General features: G+C 43.8%; 1 protein-coding gene across 7 annotated transcripts in view; it reads right to left on the bottom strand.

Moving 5' to 3' along the window:
- Positions 1–16,027, bottom strand: part of MYO1B (myosin IB) — a 134,318-nt gene that overhangs the window by 94,590 nt on the left and 23,701 nt on the right. Inside the window, exon 2 of one of the 7 annotated variants that reach the window (XM_064433864.1) lies at positions 13,351–13,507. The exons of 4 other annotated variants lie outside the window; for them this stretch is intronic. The gene's annotated coding sequence lies outside the window, so the exon portion shown is untranslated. Of the gene's footprint in view, positions 1–11,480; positions 11,607–13,350; positions 13,509–16,027 lie in introns of those variants that run through there. 2 more of the 7 variants (XM_064433865.1, XM_064433863.1) reach the window with 2 other exon arrangements.

Raw genomic sequence — 16,027 nt, 5'->3', positions numbered from 1 at the left:
TCTTGCCTGTCTTGGCCACAAGGATGGCAAATTAAAAATCACAGCATCCCACAGGCTTAGCAACCCTATCATTGGCCATTCTAGAAAAAGAGTTAATGACAGCTATAAATAGAAGAGAATGCAGAGAATAGGCAAAACCCCCAAAGCCTTGTACAATTAAATGCACACAATCTCCACAGGGGAAATGAAGTAATGCCCTGTTATTGGCATACAGGACCTTATGGAATTGTCCCAGGTTTTCCACATCACCCTCCAAGAGCAGAACAGCAACAATTGTCAGCAGCTTCCTACAGCTGTGCAGTCCTTAGCTCACACTTCAGAGTTTGGTGCACTGGAACTATCACTCGTTGCAGAGGTGCCTTGGTTTTATTTTAATTTCCAGGCATAGTAGCAAGAGGACAATTTCCCTACCATTACAACTGACACAGATGTACTCACATATGCTTCAAGCTCTGGTTATTTAAAAACAAAACAAAACACCACAAGCCTTTGGTTTCACTACAACCAGCTCGCTGTAGAAGACAACCCCCTTTTTCTAAGTCTTAACAGGGACAATGCACAACATCAGTAATGCAATAGTGCAGTTCAAACTGATTTCATGTTCCAGGTCTGATCCTGAGCCCCTGTTAGGCTGTAATTATGCTTGCCCACCCCTTCCCTGTTTTCTCTGTCAGGGAGCAATCAGCCCACACAAGGTGGGGACATTGACAGGCCACTGCTGCAAAAAGCAGCCAGGGACACAATGTCATTACCTGAACAAAACAAAACCAAAAGAGGCTGCAACCATCATCTCGTGCTGCTGCTCATGACAAGCCTAAGCACCAATTTAGCAAGAAACAGGATTTAAATTTATCCCATTCTGCTGGCCAGCAAACCTTGTGTCTCACCAGCCTCTGGCTGATGCCCCAAAGGTGGAAGTTCATTGGAAACACCCTGTGCTGCTTCACCAGGCAAACTGAGGCAGGCTCTGCACTGAACTGTTACAATGCCCTTTTCACTCAGAGCTGCATTTCCCGACATTAGCATGTGTGAAAAAATGCTGATATCATCCAAAGGAAACCCCTGCTTTCCCTCCAGATCCCTCCCATCTGCTCTGCCAGGAACACCTGCACCCTCCTTGCCAGCTGTGACTGCTCTCAATTGTTGCTCTGACACATCCACGTCCTGTGGAAAAGAGAGTGCAGAAAACAGCTCGATGTTGCAGTCCACTGTTTTTCCTGCAAGAAAATGGGCTTGAGGAACGTGACAGACGAATTTCAGGAAGGAATGTTAATGGATAGCACAACACCAGTAAAAGCACTCAAAGAACTAAAAGGCTTCCTCTGACTCTCCATCTTTGCTTTTGGTTTCGCCAGTGTCTGAATAGCTTCTGAATTCCTTCCTTTCTCACAGTCCTACTGCACAAATCAGAGTTTTCCAAACTGGAAATGTTTATAATTCAGAGCTTTTGAATTAGCTCATGTTCCTCACATCTTACCCACCAAGCAAGAGCTGTTATTTGAAGCCTTGTGCAACCTCTCTTAAATTTCCGTGGGCACCGAACATCACACACGTGTACTGGATTCCTTGAGCACTTAACAACCACCAGCTCTGGTGAATTACAAATGTAAAATGCGGCATTACGGGGTGTATTTGTACTGGGACCGCAGGAATGTTTGCATTCAGCATCAGCTAAATGGGAACAGCCCTTCAGCAACATCAGATTAGGGCAGTTTCGCACCAGTGACTGCAATTTAGATGACAGAAGATCTGACCAGAGAATTCCACAGGAGAAACGAATGCTCCCCTGGCCTCTGCTACCAAACACCGCGCATTTATCTAAAGATTGGGTAATTTTCAAGAAAGAATCAGGCCACTTAAGGTACTGCTGAACAAACAGCTGCAACCACTGAGGCAAGATCATCTTTTAATAGTTTAACAATGGAGACTTAACTGCAGTTTAGAAAAACCGATAGTGGATAATTAGACTGCATTAGGACATGTACAAACTGTTTGTTGGGACATCATCACCTCCTGACATAAACAGTGGATGAAACTTCCTTTGTTACCAGGACTCAGGTTCTTCATAAACACAGAAGTGAGAGGTTTAGTTGTTGCTGAAGTTCTTTGGGGCTTGTTCCGGGGTTTTAGGGTTTTTGTTTTGGTATGGAGCAGGGTGTTTTCTCTTTTATTTTTACATTTATTTACAGCTTGGTTACAATCCACACTAAGCAGTAACCACCCCTAAAGTGAGAGAAGCCTCTCTCATGCTTCTGTTCACATTATGATGAGACTATGAAAAACTCTGGTATCACCAAAAAGGTGCACAGTACCTTACCACAAAACCAAAATCACATGAGCCATGTATGCAGAAGACACAGCTTTGCCCTCTTTCTCTTCCTTAAAAAAACCAAAACCAACTAATTCAGCAGCCTGAGGGGGCTGTGTTTGCATTTCTCTAAGGCTACTTTCTGTTATTTTTTTCCCAGTGGTTTGAATAACATTAGCATGGATATTACCTGCTCTATGAGACCATGGGGTATATCTATTCTATTATTCCTACTTCACAGTCCCAGCAGTACATGTCTTCAAATTACTTCTGATAATTATTTTGCAACCACAACACAATAACTGCCACCCGTAATCGCACTCTGGGGCTGATCTATTTCCTAAGTCAACTTTCTGCCTTGCTTTAACTCATCTGGGTCAGTCATAGAGTCACACGAGGTTTTGGGAAAAACATTTGGGTCTTTCAAGGTTGCTAAGGCACTCTTCTTTAGCAGCTGTGAAAATACAGTCAATGTCTGCTACTCCATTTTTACCCTTAAAATATTCCTTTACATTTCTGGATTATATTGACAGGCTTCAAAGATTATAGGTGTGAAGTGGCATTTTATGTAAATGGTTATTCTGGAGCCTTTTTCCCTTTTTTTTTTTCTTTAATTAGTTTAATGGGGAAAACACCTTGGATGTTTTCAATGCATCTAGAAATAGGTCTTCACTACCAAGGCTATTTACAGTCCAAAATTCTGGTTAAATTCCCACTGAGTTCAGCAGAAACAGGATCCATGGTGGTTTCTTATATTTAGGCTTTTCTTAGTCATTGCCCAGCCACAGAGTTTTATAATCATTCCAGGTCCACATCTACAGAAAGGGATAAAATATTCAGTAACAAAGGAGGTCAATTCCTGGCACATACACCTTGCTAAGGTGTATGCGCCAGAAGGTTTCCTTGAATCTTTTTCAAAATAAGAAACAAAATGTGACTGCAAAGCCAAAAGTTGTCAAAGGTCCTGCCTTCTCCCCCTAAACCAAGGTCTAGATTTCAGACTGACAGCGTTTGGGCAACACAGCTATGAAAACGTTGTCAGTAAGGGATATGGACACATGGAAAACACCCTCATTCTTTAAGAAAAAAACCCAAAAAATCTTTTACTACAGGACAGCCAAACTCCACTAAGCAGTGGGTGCCCTTTTAAACTGATTATCTCAATCTTTCAAGCTGCCGCTTAAAGTTTCCTGCCAATTTTGGGGGATCCTGCCCAATCCAAAGGTTACATTTGCAGAACAGGGGCACAATAAACAAGGTGGTGTTTATTTATATTAGGGGATCTTCTTTGTTTGCTGTATGTCACACGCCAGCAGCTTGCCACCTCACCAGAGCTTGGGTTCAAAAGCGCTCTCAGCAGCAAATCCCTACAAAACACTTTCACAGTCAATCAGATCACTTCTTTCACCTGAGGTTTCAGTCCCTCAGGAGCAATCCAGCAATCAGAGCTGTAATCAAGATCTCCGACCAAAATAGGATTTTTATTTTCTCTTCCACACAAGCACACGGGCAGAAAGCAAGCCTTGCTTTCCTGCAGTCAGCACGGGAACCACACACCCCTGACACAGGCAAAAGAGCTGCTCAAGGTGGAGCAACTGGAGCAAACACACATTTACATCGTTGGTAAGGTAGGTGCTAGCAGATATCCTAAATACTACAGGGTTAAAATACCAGAGTACACGCTAATCTTCTGCTCAAATGCTTTGTTGCCTGTTAAGCAGTCGGTGATAAGCCCTGAAGATACGCAGAAAACGAAATAACAGGGCAGGTAACACCACAGCTGCGCTCAGCTGCCACCAGCAGAAGGAAAAGCGGCCACAGAACATCGTCACAGCAGTCACTGAACCAGGCTTAAAACCGAACACAGATGAGCACAAACCTATTCAAGAGCTTCAGGAAATCCAAATCCCAGAAGAGGCATTGGTGCCTGGATCTACCCAGCATCAATCAGCCACAATAACTGAGCATCACCCCTAGAGCAGTTGGCACTCACAAGTTTCACAGTTTCCATGCACCCATGTTGTCTTCCAAGCAGTAAACGTCTGGGAAAAGCAAAAATTTCCCTGTCCTTTTCCATCTAAAACAGGAGGAAAAGAAGTCGCCCAAATACCACCCCAAAGGTCTTATTCTAGCCCATTGCAACCTCACTGATGAGGTCCTTGAAATATTTGTAAATAAAGTTTGGAATGTTTTTAGCCTGGTATTTAATGAAAATAAGACAAATCATGCCAGCTGTATATCTCTTGGTCTTCACATCTACTGTCTCAGACATGTCTAATGTTGAATTTCATTCAAAAGGACAGAATAAAGGACAACAGAAGAGCTGATTTTGCACACAAAAGCAGGCAGGAGAGGATATCTGAGCACAAGCATTTCGTCAGAGACATGGCCTGCAAGGAGAACAAACCCCTCATTAAGTACCACAGAGCAGAAAAATTGCTCTGCAAAATTCCCTAGCTGCAGAAAAAGACTCAAGTGGAAATTATTACTTCTTTGCAAGTCAATCACATCACAAAAGATAAACCTGCAGGAAGTCAGACCTGACCAGTCCCATTTCTCCCAGGGGTAGCTACCAAGGTAAAACAGTAGTGCAAGGTTTCACTCCACCACTTGCCATCACTGTCTATTCTGCACATCAATTTCTGTCCAGCAAGACACTGCTATTTTTTAATGAAGTCAGAGAATTAAATAATTTGGATGCAAGTGTTGCAGGGAAGCGGAAACATTATTTCCCCAAACCTAAGATAAAAAAAACTAGGGGAAGGTAAAGCTTAAATAAATTACATGTACTAAGACAGGTTTGGTCGTCTCAAGCAGTTGACCTGTATCCACTATTTTGTCGTTTTCATCCTCAACAGTAATTTTCAGACAGACACCTGGAATTAGAGGATAAAAGTCATCAATTTCTAAATCCAGCCATCTCCAGCTCTTCCTGTGTATTGTACAAGAGATATTTCAGACAATGGGAGCAGTTCATGAAATTGCATTTCACCACACGGTAATCACTCTTGCCCAGATGTCCCTGAAGTTAAAAGCCAGCAGACAGTGTTTTTATTAACAACTAGCACGATAAACAGAGATTTTTCCAAATAAAATAGAACACTTCACAGATTTAGAGAGGGACACCTTCTTAAAACATCAATAGAAAGCAACTCCCTCCACAGATGGAAAACAGCCGGTCCCGTGGCAGGCAAACTCAGCACACACTCACAGCTACTAAGTTTCCCCTCGCTGTGTTTCAGTGAGAACTATCAGCTGGCAGATTTTAGGAAGCAAAAAGTTCTATTCACACGAGATACAGGCAAGCTCCGTGTGTTCCAGAAATGTTATAAGGCACAAGGAGCTCCAGCTCTGCCTTTGCTTGCCAAAAGATTTTCCAGGGTTTCTCCTGGCGTGAACTTTGTTTCAACGGAGCCCTGCACTCTTTGATCACTGGAGGTGATCTCCAGAGCCCTTTTAACTCTGACAGCCTGTGAGCTGAACAATGGCAATCGAAGCTCTGTCCTGTGTGCTCCAGACCCCACTGCATCCCACAGCCACGACTACACTGCACTGCTCCAGAGAGCCAGTTTTCAGCCTTCTCCATGAGAAACAGCCCTTATGGTGTGCCTTATTCACAGACTAAATTTATTCCTGATCAGCTAATAGCTGCTTCTTGCTTTTGCTAACAGCGCTGGGGTTTGGGTTTGGTTTTAAATTTAAATATGTTTTCTCCCTCACAGGGAAGTATTGACGGAGATTCATTTCAATGGAGTTAATTCCATATAATGCATAGCCAGTATTGCCCATTTCCCTCTCAGTGGCTTTTCCATCCCCCTTGACCATCCCAATTACCCTTTTCTGCTCCATCTCCTATTTGAGCCCATCTTGACTGAGCAGGGTGTACAGAGGATTTCTGGTACATCATGACAGTAATATTTCCTTATCACTACCAGGAATATTCCTTCACAGAGAGAGGGATTCATTTTCACCCCCTCCACGACACCTTTTTCTTCTCCAAAGGTTCACAGGGAATTTGTACTTCCCTAGCTTGCCCTGCACAACAAACCTTGGTCACAGACCTACTCACACATGTAAAAGTTAGGAAGGTCCTCCAGACACTCAAGCAACCACGTGTTTATCTTGTAGCTTTAACTATTCCCAAAAATAATCTGCCTTTCAACCTCTGCCACCTTTCTGCTGCCCTGTCTCCAAGCATCTCTTGATGAAAAGGGAGAGCAGCTGTTATTTTTGCTGGAAGTTAGACATCCCAGGTACCCCTTCTGTCACATCAGGTAAGCATGAGCTCTGCTAGAAACTTTCTTCTCAGCCCTCAAACATGAAGCTCTAGCCAAGATATTAACTGGATAGTGAACTGGTTTTCAGAGTAACAGAAAAAATGGCATGTCTTTATCTCTTCATCAGTGTCTCTATGTTAAGTTGTTTATTTGCTTCCATAGAGAAACAGTGGAGAGGATTAATAGCAACTCACTCCCTTTAACAGCTCTCCTGAAAGCAGGGCTGGCTTCTCACTACAGTTCCATCCACTGAGCCCTTATGCAGTAATGACTTTAAGCACACCTCTGATCTAAAAGGATACCCTTAACTGTGCTTCAACTTGTTTTAACACAAAGGCATTAAAACACAGAGTAAGAGTAGCTTCCTTTGCTTGTTCTTTCCCAAGATACAGAATTCAACCCTTCATCACCCAGCAGTTTCCTCATTTCTGAGGTGCAGGTTCTCAAAGATTACTGGCAAGGATTTCAGCACAGTGTCAGGACACTGCATATGCTCCATTGTGCACAAAAACTGGGGGTTACCTTAAGGCCCAGGATTTCAGAGATCTTCAAACGCCAGTACACTCTTGTAGACAACAGGAGAACAGACTCCATAAAGAAAATGCATATGAAAGAGTAGAAACGTCACTATTTGTTGGGGTTTTTTTTTCCATTGTAGCAAAGCCTACAGTTTAATTATTCTTATTTGTAATTTCATATTTGTACTCTTATTGTAATGCAAAGTAACCCCAGTTGCACTTTAGCGTGTACAAGCTTTGAAAACTATAGAATATTACAGAAAAAGAAGCATAAAGCAAACAGCAAGAGGGCTTACATACAACGTATATTTGTGAGCCCAGGAAACTTGTACCACTGCTGACCAGGCTGCGGTCACACGCTTTTAAAAACTGGTTTTTGCTTACAGTGGGGAAAAATGAGTCTTTCCTTTCTGCCTTCATTTAGAAAATAAAGAACTCTATAACAAACACTTCTGATAGTACAACACCTACCAAGCCTTCTGTTACTCAGAATCTATTCCTCTTTTTCTCCTTGATATAGGCTCTTACTTTCCTCCTGCTTTCTTTTGCTCTCATGGTCCTCCTGCCCAACAACATAAAGATTTCTGCCAATACAAGACCCTTGGAAGGGTTTCTGCCTCTCCAAGGGAGAACAAGGAAAAGTTAACCAGTAAGTCCACACTGAAGAAGCAATTCCAAGGCAGCACTTCACAAAGCCAGAGACAAGGCAATTATCACTCCCCACCCCTGAAAATGACAGAAAATCTTAGCGACAGTAAACATTTCTCGCCATTACTCCTTGGGAGTCCGGATTCCTTTCCTGAGCCTTCAGCTCGTTTGCTGAAATGTTAAATCTGGTCACTCAGGCTGGAGACCACCTCCCAATTGCTTTCCTCCCAAAAGCTGGAGCACTGAAAAAAAAAAGATGTTTTTCTGACCTCTGGGGTCCATTACTCCTGCTTTACTGTCTGCATAGAAGAATTCCCCAACCAGTTTGCATCTGGAAAGGGGACTTGATAATTCTGCTTTGCTTCTGAAAGTGTATTTTTAAGGACTAGTCTTTCTCACTGAAACTTTCTCATCACCACGGTGACTTTGCTATCAGGCTTAAAATATATATCAAGAAATGGATACAAGTTTCCTTGGTGATACCAAATGGGAAATTTCCCAGTAAAATGGAGTTGGGAGAGGCAAGAGGATTAACTTTCAGTAGTTTACTTTAAAAGCTATGCCAGTATCAGGAAACAAAAAACCAAACCAAACAAAATAAAGCAAAAAAAAAAAAAAAAAAAGAGAGAGATCCTGGTCTCCACACTGTTCAGAACCAAAATCTGGAGTAATAAACACCAAAAGACCAAAATTTTCCCAAACCACAAGCAAACTGCGGCACAACTACAAAGGATGAATGTTTTGAGATTAATGCTCAAACACACCAGAGAAGACCCACAAAAACACTCTCTGTGTAGTTTCAGTATCCTCTTTAACAGCTACTTCACAGCATATGACAAAGAGTCACAGAGATTTCCACTATCCTATCAGCACGAAATTAAAATGTTTAATTTTTGGTAAGGTTGTGGATTTTGGGGCTTTTTTTTCCATTCTGGGAACTGTAAAACAGAAGAAAATTAATGTTATTCTTCACTGTTTCTTTATGACAAAGCATGCCTTGATGTTAGCTTATACACCAGAAATCAAGCTCTGGTTTCCTTCTTTTTTGGAGGTTATGAATGGAGAGGTTACATAAGGGTGTAACAAGAGCTGTTACTTCCTTTCCCAGTTGAAGAGAAAAAGCTGTAGATCAAGTTACAGACTCCAGGGCTGGTCATTGCTACTTCAATCTTCCTAAAATTTTTGCCAGTAGTCCCATAACAAACAGAAGAGGCTACTTAGAAGGCTCTGAGAATTTAACAGACTACACAGCTATAAGGGAGGGAAAAACCCTTTTATTTCTGTCTTTCAAACTCAGGAAATTCCCCAAGCTTGATGCATACAGTCACTCAAGTCACCACTTTCCATTTCAGTTTGCTGTTCCTCAGTACAGTAAAAAAAGATGAATGAAATACAGGGTGAGATTTAAAGGACGCCCTGGTGCACGAACTGTGCTAAATAAGCTCAGCAGTCTGAAAGGGCACTGAACTTTGGTGGGCATGTCAGCATTTGTCCCAGCTCTGACCACACAAGGCAAATGAAAGGAGGGAGCAGTGTCCAGCTTGGCCTACACCAGAACTGAGCTTTTCCCCAAACCGTCCCACTGGCACTTTCTTCACCTTCCTCTCCAATTCCCAAGCCGCTGCTACTACTGCTGCCGAAGGAAGATGAGATCAGACTCCAGCATGAGGAATTTCTGTTCCCACAGAGCTCAGGGAAACCAGATGATCTCAGAGAATCATGTGAAGCAAGTCCCTCACACTTCCATGAGGCAGAGTATCTCCAGTATGTTGCCAGCAGTTTCTTAAGAGTGCACAGTGGGAAAAATTAATGACTTCGCTTATGTTTCCAACTGCTCTCTCCCACTTCCTCTCCTCATTCGCCAGACTTTTATTTTCCCTTCCCCCAGAAGCACTAGTAGGCTTGCAATGCACATTTGCCCTTCTAAAGGCAATTACATGAGTCTTGCACAATGCCTGAATGGGCTAACACAACAGAGCTAACCTGCCGGCCTCTGGCATCAATTCCACACAGAGTTCCTCCCCACAGGTGTGATTTAACAAGGTCTCCTACCAACAAAAAAAAACCAAAAAAAACCAAACCCTACAACACAAAAAAAAAACAGTAAAAAGACAAGCTTCTGTGATTTAAGATGCTTTCATGAGTCCTTCCCTTTGCTGAGCACTCAATCTGTCCATGGTGCTCATAAGGAGCCAGAATCCTTTTAGATATCCAACACCACAAAGGTGTTTCAGAAACATCCTAAGGATATGGAGCAGCTGTGGCAACCTAACACACCGGTAACTGCTACAAGCCAACACAAGCTGTGACCACTTTATGTTACTTTGGGAAGAATGGGAACGCTCCAACCCTCACACCTTCACACAAAATTAAGCCACAGGCAGCACATTGCTTTAAGCACTAAATTGAAGACATTCTTAAACTCGGGCCCGGGACAACTGGAAATAAAAGCACATTACCTTTCATATGCTTAAAAGCAGCCAAGGACTGAAGTTAACTTTAACAGATGGGTTGGAGTATTTCTGTTCTCTAACACTGCACACTTTTGGGGAAAGCCTTGTTTTTGACATAGGGCTTGGACAAAGTGATGATTCATGCAGGGAAGGATGGGCAGCTTGTTGCCAGCCTTAATTCACAATTAACAATAGGACAGACGGATATGGAAGGCTCATGATTCCACACAAAAATCGCCAAGTCAGGAGTTTTACCTGACCTTTATGCCAGTGGCCATTTCCAATCTGGATCTCTTTTAAATAGTTTCTCTGACATAAATTTTAAGAGTAGTTAGCTTTTGTTTCGTTACTCTTACGTTTGTCCCTTAGAATAGTGGTCCGGACTAAACACATAGCAACCGATGTAATGACACGGTGTGAAATTTCAAAGCTTTAAATTACTGGAAAAAGCAAGCAGCACGTGCGAGCGCGGACGCGAGAGCACAGAGCTACCGTGGGCAAGGAAGGGAGCGCCGGACCATTGGTGACTGCCCCGCTCCCCCTGGCTCTGCTAGGCAGGCCATTGTTTCCAGCGGGGAGCCTGGCCACTCCGAGGAACAAAGGGATGCCCTTCCCAAAACAGCGGCAGCAGATGTCCCACACCGAATCCCGACAGCCTCCATGGGCGCAGACAGCCGGTCTTCCCTGGGAGGCTACACCAACCCGTCCCCTCAGGGAAGTTCTCTGGGACAATGACCCTGCCCTGGAAAGCCCTTCCTCAAGTCTCCTCCGCAAGCGTTACCCGACGGCAGAATCCATCATCCTGCTCCAAGTTCCCAGCGCTCTTCCCACGGCTCCCCCCAGCCCCGCAGCGGAGCCCGTTCTTCTGCACTCGGGAAAGCCGCGCGCACGGGGTAATTATTTTGGACAAGAAGAAACAGATGCCACGCTCTCTTCCCAGAAGGAGCACGCACACACACACACACAAACACACTCTCATATTTGAAGGAGCGAGCCCCGGACGGTCCCTGCGTGTGTGCGCACCGCGTTCCTGCCTGGATGAAGCTGTCCCAGCCCCGCTGCCGCCCGCCAGAGCTCCGCGCCGGCCGCCGCGCACGCAGGGCGTCCTGCAGCCGCAGCTGTGCGCGGGGAAGGGGCTGCCGTGCTCGGCACCGCACCCAGCACCGCCGCCCGCTCCTCACAGCAGAGCCGGCGCCCAGCCGCCACACCACCCCATCCCCGGCGGGCTGGGAGCCCCGGTGCCGCGGAACAAAGGGACTCCCGGGGGGAGCTGTACCTCTGCCGCCGAAGGGCGCTGCCCGCCGCCTCCCGCCCCGAGCCGCCGGCGGACGCTGCCCTGCCGAGCAGCCGGAGCCGAGCGAGCGGGGCTCAGCCCCGGCCCCTCCCCGCCCGGCCCGCCCGGCAGGGGCGGAGGCGCCGCCGCCCGCCCGCCCCGGGCCCGCAGCGCCGCCCGGCGGGCTCCGCTCCCCGCGCGGGGCCCGGGCCGCACCGAGCCCCGGGGCTGCACCCAACCCCCCGGGGCTCCACCGACCCCCCGCCCTGCTCACCTGGTGTCCTGCGCTCCAGACCCGCCCGCTCTGCGGTTGTCCAGTTCATTTCTTGCACCCCCTCCTTAAGCCGTCAGAAGTGAAAAGAGAAATTGGCTTGTTTTGGTGCGAAACCCAAACATCTCCCCCAGTCCGTTTCTGCAGTAGTGTTTTCGGTGGTTTCTCAGCTGTAAGCGCCCGAAAGTGTTTACAGCAAGCTTTGACTTAACATAGTTTATCTGCCCAATCCTGCCCCTGATAAGAGCAGGAGTCGTCAACAATGGAGAGCGGCTGCCCTATTGTGTGAAAAGAGGGGAGAAAAAGAAAAAGCCCTAAAGGGCTCATGTTGTGTTTCTGGGGCTGAGGTTGCTCCCCACCCCCGTGAAAACTCCCCATTCACAGATGAGATGGAGAATGTGGGTCTGTATGTTACACTGACACACTTCCTGGCGAAATACCCCGTGTGAAAAGTTTCACTGCTGGCGCTTTTTTCCTAAGAAACCAATTAGCACATTTTATTACCGGCTCGTGTTTGCAAGCAGGCTTTTCCCAAGCTGGGCTGTTTTTAAACAGCAATAAGCTTCCATTCAACCCCAAGCTAAACCTATATTGGCTAGATAACAGTGAGAAGAGGACCTGCAACCCCAAGCTAAAGCTCTATTTGCTAGATAACAGCGAGAGGAGGACCTGAACTGCAGATACACAACCAGAACTCCTGAGGATGTGGAAGAAATCCAGCTTGTATCACGAGATTCAACGGGTGCAGAACCGCACAGTGAAGATGCAAAACGCATTCTAAAACTCATCCTCATTAAAACACTTCAGATATTTCAAAGTCAACACTACATTTTCAGATACACATCTTCTTGGAAGTCCTTGTGTTTATAGAAAAAGAATGTTTTCTCACACAATTTTCAAATCTGTAACTGTAGAAGTGTTGGAGACAGCTCTCGGGTGAATCCCAGGAGCTAGAGCCTTGAAACCCTGCTGATTCATAGGCTCATCACTGCTTTATTATTTTCAGCACAGATACTTAACTCCTAAGATTTTCTTATTAGCCCTTATTTTTTAATATCTGTGAAATTAATTACTGCATTCACTAGAAGTGGTCAAAAACTACTTCAACAAAATATTTTTCCTGCTGAAGAACTGAGGGCTTGATCAAAACTCAGTTGTATGGAAACAGTGATAGACTGATGCAGGGATTCTCAGGAGGATAATTTAACTTTTAGCTTATTTTTTCTTTAGGAAAAAGGCACAGGCAAGAACTATTCCTGAGCAGCACCATGACCCTGTCTTTTCACCTTTTTCTTGCTTCAGGTAAGTGCTTTTCTCATGACTCAATTTACTTTCTGGGAGATAGTTATTGCATTCTTTCCCAAATAACCAAATAAAAAAATATTAATATATTTTTAAAAATTAATTTACTCCAAATCTAAATGTAAACAAGTCTCAGTAAGGAAAGCAACTACTGTCCAGTCAACACTAATTTTCTACAACACACACAGAACAAAAAAAAACATCCCAAGACAGTGACTGCAAATATTTCACTGAGAGAGTACATATTTCAACCTCACACATTAAAATTATCATAAGCCATTGTCATAGCATTTTTTTTACCTCTGAGGTTAAAATTCTCCATTTGATTCAAAGAGAAGGATCACAGGGGAATAAAGCAGTGCAGGTTTCCTTCCATGGTCCTACCACGGTGCTTCAGAAGGGGTAACACTGGTTCCTTCTCACATTCACTCTTCCTGCCCATTTGATGTTTAGATTCCTGTAAACAGAACTTCCATCCATGACCACTGCTGAAATTTGGTAGTATTTACAACACAGATAATATTAATATTATTATAATAATATATCTCCAGGAAACAAACAAAAATTACCCATGGTTTTTCAAAGCCTTCCAGCACTCTATTCCCTGCCTTGTTTCAGATTTGTGTGAAAGAAGGTATCTCATTACCCATCCCTATTCTCACACAATTTTCCAATTTCACTATAAAATGTGAATTAGCAGCCTGTCACTGTATCTTACACTCTTTGCTTTGTAGAGCAAGCACAGAAATAACCATTAGCCCCAAAACCTGTCTTCTTCCCCTAAAGCAAGTAAGGGCAACACAAAGAGTACCCAATTCAATCCAGAATATTTTTCATTTTACTACATCTACTGGACTACATAATTACCACTGAAACAGTCCACAGTAAAAAAAAATAATAGTAAATATACCAAAAGACATGCCTGGTCACAGATGATCAGTCAGACACCAAGAATTATTTTCTGTAAAATATGGTTCATTTCTTAAAGGCAAATAGTAGATCCTGGGCCATATAAGAGATCAGGGATAACCAGTATTCAGCACACATTCAGGTCTCTCTCAAACATGCAGTATAACCTGGAGGATATTTAAGGGAATTTCCAACTATTGAATCATTAAATATGCTCTCTTTAGCACACAGATGTCATCCTGAAGGGGCACAGACAGGGACTTGGTTCACCAACAGCCCACAGCCGTTTCTGAGAAGAAAATGGGAATGTGACTTCGTCCCATTTTGCAGGTCCTGCATCACTATTTACCAAAAGCTGTAGCAGACATCCATGTACATGAGAGCAGTTTAAGAGCTGCTTATTTACAAATGACCTTTCACTTTTTTTCTTTTCTTTTCCTGGATGTTTCCACAGGATGAATTACATTTCTTGATTGCTGCCTTAAAGTCTACAGCTTCACAAGACAAGGAGCTGAGTACAAAACTCGTGAAACTGAGACTCAAAGGGCCAAACTGGAGATTTAGGGTATGGTTTAGCCTGACAAACCATGAATCAAACACACAACAGCCCCTGGAGTGGCCTCTGACAGTCCCTGGCAATCAGAAGAGCACTAGTCAGGGGCTGGAAGCAGCTCCTGGCCAAGCTTGCAAGGAAGAGAGCAAAGAACAGCTGACCCTGCCACTTCAGAGAACGAAACTACTGTGAACTGCAATTTGCACAGCCTGTCACGATTTGCAGCAAGGCAGGAGAGGAATCTAGTCCCAGTTCATGGTGCTAGGATGAGGATAGCACACCAGAAACACAGAGACACCTGATGGTATCAATTAAAAACTGGATGGGAGGTTGCTCAAATGCATTGAGTTGGTTGAACCATGTATTTAAATACCAGAACAAATCAGTACTTAAGACAGGTATTATTTGTAACTTAAAATTAGTTCACAATAGCTAAAAAGAAGCTATTGTTTTTTCTTAAAACCCTGTTTTTTCTTAATATTTCTTTCATACTGAAGGATATTTACTGATTGCCATGTTTTTATTATTTAATATTTTTGGAGATACAATTTTCATATATGGAGCGATTAACTAGGCAAGACCAATTTTTTTCCTATTCATAAATGAAGAAATTGGTTGACTTATTCTTGCTGACTCAAAGAAAACCCCATAAATGCAGCATTTCCTTGACAGAGTGGAAGACAGTTTAGATGTCAATGTTTCCTAGCCACAAGAGCATGCTCAGCCACTTTTTCTACACTCAGTGAGAAAATTCTGCATGTTCATAAAATGTGGCAGCTCTACCTCTGTTCTAAGTGTACCAGGCATGGTGGGAATATACTTTACAGTAGTTAGAATACTTTTTTACTTCAGATAAAAAAAAATAAAAACAAAAAAACCCCAAAAACAAAACAAAACAAAAAAAACCCAGTACTTGTAAAACAACAAAAGATTTTACTCTAAGACTGAGCAGGAGATTTATCAATAACAGTCTCTGGCTTCTTTGCCATGGAAAATGGCTACAGGTTTGAGCTCTGGCTGTACACAAGTGAATGGTTCAACAAACAAACTGCCAGTGGTCCAGAGAATTCCAGGTTTTAGACCAAAAAACTCAAAGCACAGGTCATCCTTCCCTCACCCACCTGTGGCAAATGAAACTTCACACAATTCGGAGAGTAAGCAGTGGCTCTGAACAGCCACTGGCTGGAATTGTCTTCAGGTGCTTTGGAAATCTGAGACACATCATCTGCCTTCCCTGAGATAGATCTTACACAGCATTTGTATTTCCACCTGACAAAACACCTTCAGATTTCCATTTTGCCAAGAAGGGACTTTGGTTTTTTATCCAGAAGCAGCAATGTGCCTCCAATTAGCATGGCATTTTTCTCTTTTCAGCAAAATCCAGCATGAGACAGTTTGAAGGTCTAGACCCAGAATTTAAGGGAAGAGGTCAAACCAGGGGAGATTTTACCTTATGTGTTAGGATTAAGCACGGGATCTGAGAAGCAGTGCTCACTTAGCAATTCTGCTTTTCAC

Source organism: Passer domesticus, chromosome 10, assembly GCF_036417665.1.
Source record: "Passer domesticus isolate bPasDom1 chromosome 10, bPasDom1.hap1, whole genome shotgun sequence".
NCBI lineage: Eukaryota > Metazoa > Chordata > Aves > Passeriformes > Passeridae > Passer > Passer domesticus.
Note: the sequence above shows the minus strand (reverse complement) of the source record. Positions and strands in the feature narration are given on the sequence as shown.